At 41.0% G+C, this 8,328-nt stretch overlaps 1 pseudogene; it reads left to right on the top strand.

The window, feature by feature from the left end:
* The first annotated feature begins 2,847 nt into the window (after positions 1 to 2,847).
* LOC105309624 overlaps positions 2,848 to 8,328 on the top strand; it is a 35,856-nt pseudogene continuing 30,375 nt past the window's right edge.

Raw genomic sequence — 8,328 nt, 5'->3', positions numbered from 1 at the left:
ATAGGCAATTCAAAAAGAAGAAACACCAATAGCTAATAAACATATGAAAAGATGATCTACTTTACTAGATGTCAGGGAAATGCAAATTAAAATCACAGTGAGGTACCAGTTCGAACTCATCAGTTTGGCAAAATAGAAAAGTGTGACAATTCAAGTTTTAGCATGAATATGATGAAATAGGAACTTCTGATTTACTGTAGGTGGGGATGGAAATTGGTATAAAATCTATCAGTAGAAAATGAAGTATACAGTAGTTATTCAATGGAATATAATAGAGAATTAAAATGAATAAATTAATGTATTAAAATGAATAAATCTGAAGAATATTATGTGGACCAAAGATGTAAGCTGTAAAATGACATGTATAATAAACTACTTATGTAACATTTGAAAACTTGTAAAAATAAATACTTTATATCAGTTATGGATATATACTTGCATGACAATATATAAAAACATATAGGCTTAATGAACACCAAATTCAAGTTAACGGTTAATGGTTACCTTTGGGAATGGGAGAGGATTCATTCGAGAAGAATTTCAATTGTGCCTATAACATTTCTGTTAAAAACGTAAAGCAAATATAGAAAAACATTAAGATTTTATAAAGCTAGACAGTGGCTATGTATGTTGATATATCTTTATTTTATTATTCTCTAGCTATTCTCTGTGTTTGAATTATTTCGTAGTTTATAAAGAGAGAATAAAAGTGAGGAAGTGAAAACCAATCAATATAGACGACTTGAATAGTTTTACTGTGAAGGGACGGAGATATGGAATGGTAACTTAAAAGGATTAATATAATTTTTTTTTGACTAAGATGATGCTAGAGTATTTTGTATGTTGATATGAATAATCTAGCATAAAGAGAGAAACTGACTGAAAAGAGAGTGGACAAACCAAAGGAACGAAGTCCTTAAGCAGCAAAGCAAGACAGGAAACTAAGCTTAAGTGAAAAGACTCATTGTTCACAAGCAGAGCCATACTCTCTCCCTTATTATAAGGAGAAAGACAAAAAGATGAAGGCAGATGCAGGTAGGTTGGAGGATTTGATAATGGAATATGAGGGGAGCTGAAGCACTGCCTATCTTACTACGGCTATTAGCTATTTTCTTAGTAAAACTGGAGGGCAAACAGGTGGGATCTGTTTGAGCAGGTTGTCAAGGTGGAAATATTAAGAGTGATGAGTAATTTTTCTAAGTATGGGAAAAGGAATTTTTACAGGAAACTCATAGAAATAAATTCTAACTAACCTAAGCCAATTTGGTTAAACGCAAGTCCGTTAATTTTAGTAGATAATAATGGGAACCAGAAATTGAAAGTAAGTGAGAGTTTGCTAGTCCCCTACAACCTTATTACCAGGTTTTAGTAAAAGAATTAGACAAAAATCTCCCACACATAGAGACCATTATTAAGTTAACATTTTTAGTTAACAGACCCCAAATATACCATATAGCCTGTTCTGTAAGCCCAGTAAAATCCCTTATTGGTGCTACAATCATGCCTTGCATGGAAGGTTCCTTTGGAACAGATGTGACAATATTCTAGAGGCACAATGCAGTTACCCTAATGGTCATCAGCAAGCCAACAAGAATCCTCCAGAGATGGCTAGGCATAGGACTGTTAGGGATGAAGCTTCCTACTTTATCTTATTGGTGAAGGATGACTTAGTAGACTCATACCAAGACAGCAAGTGTTTCTAGAATATTTTAGTTAATTCACAAATTTTATCTATCACTAATCTCACTAGTGAATACCCATTTCCAATATCCATTATCCAATTATCAAGCCACTAATTTCACCAATAAATAACAGTATTTATCTTTCATTATGCTAATATTTTTAAATCTGGTGTTAATTGAAATTAAAGATTATTGAAGATTATAGTAGCTGTCTCTGAAATGTGGCCTTTTTGTTAAATGTCAACCATCCCCTCCTTCCCCCTAGAGGATTATGTGCTGTGACCAGGCAATTGGCCATACCTAGATTGTAGCTCGGATTCACACAGGCTAACACATATAAACACGCGTGCACATGTATACCTATGTCAAAATATTTTAAAGTGAAATATAGGCATTATCTTACGTAAAGTAAGATTCAGATGTTGTTGAATTCTCATTTGAAATTTGAAGTCACAAGCCTCACTCAGCCAATAGACAGTTACTCAGTGTGAGATCCTAGCTCGTCATCAGAGACTAGACTTAAATCATTAACTATGAGACATTTAGAACTTCCTAAGCCTCTGCTTCAGTTTCCACACATGCAAAATGATAATAGTATCTACCTAATCTGTATAATATGTGAATAAACTAAACAAAGTTATCTAATGTTTCTTATTATGGTTAGTGTTTCGGCTAACATCTTTTGGCTAATATCGTTTTAAAAGGTATTGAACTGGTAACTCCATTTCATTATCTCTGTGTACATTGTATCACTTTTAGATGATATAATGGGCAAATGTCTGTGTGTTTCAAGCTCAGAAACTCCTTTGAGTCCTACAAAACTGAAGCAGTTCTGGAAACCTCTTTTCAGGATAAGTGCTTCTTAGGCAGACAGAGCACCTGCTCCTGGGAATTTTGTGCTAAGAGGTTGGTGCCCCACTCACATCCGTTTCCTGCCTTGAACTCTGCTACAAATGCACATTTCTCTCCTATGCTTCCTGCTCTGCCTATAAACAATCCTTTAAAAAATGTGCTTTGTATTTACAATAGCCAAGATATGGAAGCAACCTAAATGCCCATCAACAGATGATTGGATAAAGAAGTTATGGTTCATATATACACTAGAATATTTATCAGTTATAAAAAAAAAAAAAGAAAAAAAAGAAATCCTATCATTTGCAACAACATGGATGGACCTATACAGGTGATTATGCTGAGCGTAATAAGTCAGTCAGAGAATGATAAATATCATATGATTTCACCGACATGCAGAATCTAAGGAACAAAAAGAACAAGCAAATAGAAAACAGACCCACAAATATAGAGAAAAATCAGGTGATGACCAGAAGACGGGGGGTGCTGGAAGAAAGTGGTGGAGAGTTAACTAAGTACAAATTTGTAGCTGATAGATGGTCTCAAGGATGAGGAGCATGGCATAGGGAGTGCAGTCAGCAGTAAGGTAATGTCTATGTGCAGAGCCCAAAGGAAGATAGAGTAATCAAGGGGATTGTTTCATAAACTATATAAATGTCTAACCAATGTACTGTATACTTGAAAATAAAAAATAAAATAAAATAAAATGTGCTTTGGCTCAGCTAGCTTGTCAAACTAATTCTCTCTCATCTTTCACTGCTAGACTATATAAAGAGAAGTCTCACTCACTGTCTCTTTTCTACTACCCAATTAGTCTGTAATGCACTGCAAGCTGACTTCCTTCTCTATTATGCTACTGAAATGCTCTCTCAAAGGTCATAGATTCCTCCCTATCACCAATCCAATAGTGTTTCCTCAGCACTCATCTTCTTAATTCTCTTTGCAGCCCTTGACCCTGCTAACCTTTCACTCTTCCTCGGTCATCTAAGTGTGCAAGCAATGAGTACTGGAGGAATTCAGACCTCAAAAATAGTTCAATAGCATCATTTAAACTGGGTTTAGTATCTATAAAATTCAAGTCACTGATAAAAGTACAACATTTATCATGACTTTATATAGAAGGAAATATTTGTAACTTGCTGATACACAACATACCTTATTGATTCTCTTAGCAGCCTGTCCTTGTTCTAATAATTATTTTGAAAACATGGCTGGTGACCAAGGGGAAACAATAAAGGAGAAGGTTGGTGCTACCCAATAGCCTTGTTGTCTCTCTAGAGCAGGGGCTTGGGCAAAAGTGCCCACTACAACCAGTTCTCCTGGGGGCCTACCAGCCCTTCCCACCCTAGGCATCACTACTGAGACCAGAATGGAAATGACCTTGCGGACCTCCTTTTCAGCAGTCACCACCAACAGCAAAGCCTATGGAACCAGCACATAAGTATGCCCTTCAACAGCACCAAAGTATGCCCTCCTCCTCTAGCACACTTGCCTACTCCCCTAGGGACAAAAAGGACAGTTTGCACCCCGTCAGCACCCTGCACCACTTTGACTCGGCCCTCTCCGGCCTCTCCCTCAACTCTGGGTCCAGCCTATCCCTGTACTCCACATCCTCGATGTCCAAAGATGAAGAGGAGCCAGAGACACTTGCGTTTGCTAAGAAGCTCTTGGTGAAGTGCTGTTGCCAACTCTGCTACAGTGTGTTCAAGGACCCTGCAATCACTACATGTGGGCACATGTTCTGTCGAAGATGCACCTTGGAGTCAAAGAAGTGTCCTGGGGACATCAAGCTGACAGTCATGGTAAACAACACTGCAGTGGCCAAGCAGATCTGGGAACTCTTCATCCACTTCAGGCATGGCAATCTGGGTGGTGAGGGCTGGGAAGCTCATCATCTTTGAAGTAGGCCCAAAGGGTGCCCCTTCACCATCGAGCCCAGCAGCTGGAAGGCCCATGAGGGCGATTGTGACTACAAGCCAGTGAAGAGCCTGAAAAACACCAGCTGCCCACTGCTCATTAAGATAACCTATCAGCCCATCTCAAGGGGTGTGATCACATAAAGTGTTCCCATTCCAAGTAGGAGTACACATTCACTGGGTACCAGGACATATACGAGAGGTACCTGAGGATATGCTGCTTGGACAGGCTAAAAAAATCATTTAGCAGACGGTTGACAGCTTCCACAAGATGCACATGGCACTGGCCTAGAAGGACCAAGAGATTTCTTTCATACACTCCATGCTGATCAAATTCTTGAAAAGATTAACCATATGAGAAGATCTTTGAGTTCAAGTCTGATGTTCTAGACAAAAACCAGAGCAATTTCAATGAGGATCATATGGAGTTCTGGAGGGATGTATCCATGTTGAATGAGGAACCCCACATCAATACATAGCTGAACATGGGCACCCAAGGATCCTGTGACTTTCAGCAGATCTTCAAGTGCAAAGGAACCTCATGGGCTACCAGGGCCCTGTCATCTGTTCCATGGATGACCTGCTCCTCAGTGGCTCTTTTAGCAAGATCATCAAGGTGTGGGGCAACTGTACCATGTACAAATGCCCGAAGATGCTGAAGGGCTGTGACAGCATGGTGCTGGTGCTCTGCATCCAGGGGTGAGAGCTCTGCTGTGGCTCAGTAGACTGCATCATCACCATGTGGGACATCTAGAACCTGCAGAAAGGGAACATGATCTGTGCCTAGAAAACGAGAGTGCACACTAGTCTCCTTGCACAACATGCTCTTCAGCAGCTTTCTGAAGGCGATCAAGGTCTGGGACATAGTGGGCACTGAGCCAAAGTTAAAGGAACTCATTGGCCTCAGCTAATGGGTATAGGCCCTGGTAGCCACCCAAAGCTACCCATACAGCAGCTCCTACCAGACAATCAAGATCTGGAACATCCAGACATTCAAATGCATCCATGTTCAACAGATGTCAGCAGCAGCATCTACTCTGTCACCATAACAAATCACCACATCGTCTGAGGTACCTAGGAGAACTGCTTGCAAGACAAGTAGCAAGTGCAGACCCTAATGGGCCATGTGGGCACCAAGTATGCCCTGGCAGTCACCTCATTGCCAGACCAGACCAAAGTCTTCAGCACACCCTGCAGTCTCTCAGGGTCTGGAGTATGAACATTTCTCTGCTGCATCGCCAGGGCAGAGTGACTAGGCTGGCTGTGTCCCAGGGCCAGCTCTTCTCAGGGGTTGTGGACAGCACTGTGAAGGTTTGGACTTATCAACAGAGAATCCAGGCTGGGCCTTGGCTTTTCCTGGGCCTGCCCTGGGGGGACAGGCTGGCCATACAATTAGTCTCAGCTTCTCTGCCTATCCTGTGGGACAGGTGGGCAGGCTCACCCAGCCAGGCAATGCCCTCTCTGCCATATACCCAGCAAACCTCCCTTTCCTGGGCCTGTCATTGCTGCTGCCGGGTAGTCCAGCCCCTCTCTCTGGGTACCAGGTACAAGCATGGCCCGGCCCACCCTCCAGCCCTACTCTAGATGGACTGCGTTCTTTTTATTCAGCTTTACTGTTTTTAGACCGCATATAGATTTGGTTACTTCTCGATTAAAATAAAAGCAGTGCAAACCATGAAAAAAATAAAATGCATGCAGATTGACACCTTTAAGATTAAAAAAAAAAAATTACCAGCTTTTCTAGTGTTCAGCTTACAATTGTTTTTCCCAGAGGGGAACTGGTTCGGTGTTTTCTGTGTTACTATGTATATTACCAAGCACTTGGAGAGGGGCAAGAAGGAGAGACAGGAAAGAGCCCTTGGAGAAAGGCTCACCTGCTTTGTCTCCATAAGCGGGTGGGGTCATTCAAGTTCTGCCACACCAGGATACATCAAAAAGATCTTTAAGAAAATAATGAAGATGGATGAGGATGTAGGGCCTCCTTCCCTAGGTTGCTGTCATTCATATCCTCATTAAAAATGTCATCCCAGGGCCCTACAAATGCCTTCCTGCAGTCTTGCCCTTCTGCAGTCAACTTCTGTCAGATTCCATCTGCTGCTCCTCCCCTCCTAGTGCTTGAGGCAGCCCTTTTGTTTAATTCTGTAATCTTTGGCTGACTGCCAGCCAAATGAAATGATTATCTGCATTGACCCCAATGCAGAAGATGGGAGCCCACCTTAGGTGACATTCTAACTAACCTTTGTGTTTCTATCTCTGTGTTATGTCTCTCCTTCTTAAGATATGGCTAATAATGCAGGGGACCCTCTTTGAACTACACAGGATGAAACTTGTATTAACAAGAAAGGCACTTATTCAAGACACCCAGAAATACAGACAAGGATACTGGGTTTTTATCAGAGGTAATAGAACCTATTCTCCCAGATCAAAGATTCAGTACTCAAGGCACTGAATATCTTACACTTCCAGTAATGGTTCCTGCTAAGAGTAGTTAGCCATTCTAGGTTAGTCACTGATTTTGCTGGTGATGGAAATACCTCAAGAATTTCCTTTGCCTACCTGAATTGCAGAGGCAAACCAACAGTGTAAGCAAAAAGAAGCCTAGAACACTAAGCTTTTTTTGTCTACCAAAAAAAAGAGCACATGATTCTAGAGATGAAAACTTTCCAGATTCTTATGTCACCACCTTACCCACAATGTCAAAATAAGTAGATGCAACATGAAGGAAAAGATTAATGCAAACAGTGAAATTTGGATGTAACCCCATATTTCATTGGCTTTTCATTCAATGTTGTTGTGATATTGTGATTTATAAGAAATTTATATTTGATCCATGTCCTGGTTTCAGGCACAGAGCTTCCAAAACTCTTTGGAATTTCCTAAGTTATGAGAATGACAAAGGTAACTTTTATTATGTTAATGATGTGACTTAGGACCTCACCTAGTGATAGGGGCTGGTTGCCAGGGGAGCCAATCCTGTGATAAGAGGGTTGTAACTTTCAGTCCCACTTCCAATCACCAATGGGCAGTGATTTGATCAATCATGCGCATGTAATGAGGTCTTTATTTGGTTGTCCAAATCCAAAAAACAAGGTCCAATGAGCTTCCGGGTTGGTGAACACATAGAGATTGGGGCTAGAGAAGCACTCGGAGAGGGCATGGAAGCTCTGTGCCCTTTCCCCATATCTTGCCCTAAGCACCTCTTCTATCTAACAGTTCCTGAATTACATCTTTTCATTATAAACTGGTAATTTAGTAAGTAGAACATTTCTTTGAGTTCTGAGCTATTCTAGCAAATTAATCAAACCCCAGGTGGGGTTCATTGGAACTTTCAATCTATTGCCAGCGGGTCAGAAGCTCAGGTGACAACCTGGACTTTCGATTCATGTCAGGGGAATGGGGGAGGTGTGGATTTGTAGGACTGAGCCCTTAACCCGCGTGATCTGACACTATCTCCAGGCAAACAGTGTCAGAATTGAGTTGAATTGTAGGACACCCACCCAGTGTCTGAGAATTTCTTGTTGATGTAGGGAAAACATCACGTGCACGCACGTGCATGCACACACACACACACACACACTCTCTCTCTCTTAGAATTGATGACCAGAACCCATTAGTTGTTAATTTGCCTGATGAACATCAATTGTTTTTTAAGCATCTGTTTTCCCTGTACTAGAGAGAACATAATGCAGAGCAATAAAGAGAAGATACGTTTTGGAACCAGAGGGATCTAGGTTAAAAACCCTGCTTCACCTTTACTGGTTGCGTAGTTGATAAATATACTTACTATCCAAGAGCCTTGATTTCTTCATCTGTAAAGCAGAAATAATAATAGTACTTACATTATAGAGGCGCTGAGAAGATGTCACCTATGCACATAA

The sequence above is a fragment of the Pteropus vampyrus genome, unplaced genomic scaffold (genome assembly GCF_000151845.1).
Source record: "Pteropus vampyrus isolate Shadow unplaced genomic scaffold, Pvam_2.0 Scaffold808, whole genome shotgun sequence".
Classification (NCBI taxonomy): domain Eukaryota; kingdom Metazoa; phylum Chordata; class Mammalia; order Chiroptera; family Pteropodidae; genus Pteropus; species Pteropus vampyrus.
The sequence above is the reverse complement of the archived record's forward strand: the minus strand, read 5'-3'. Positions and strand labels throughout refer to the sequence as shown.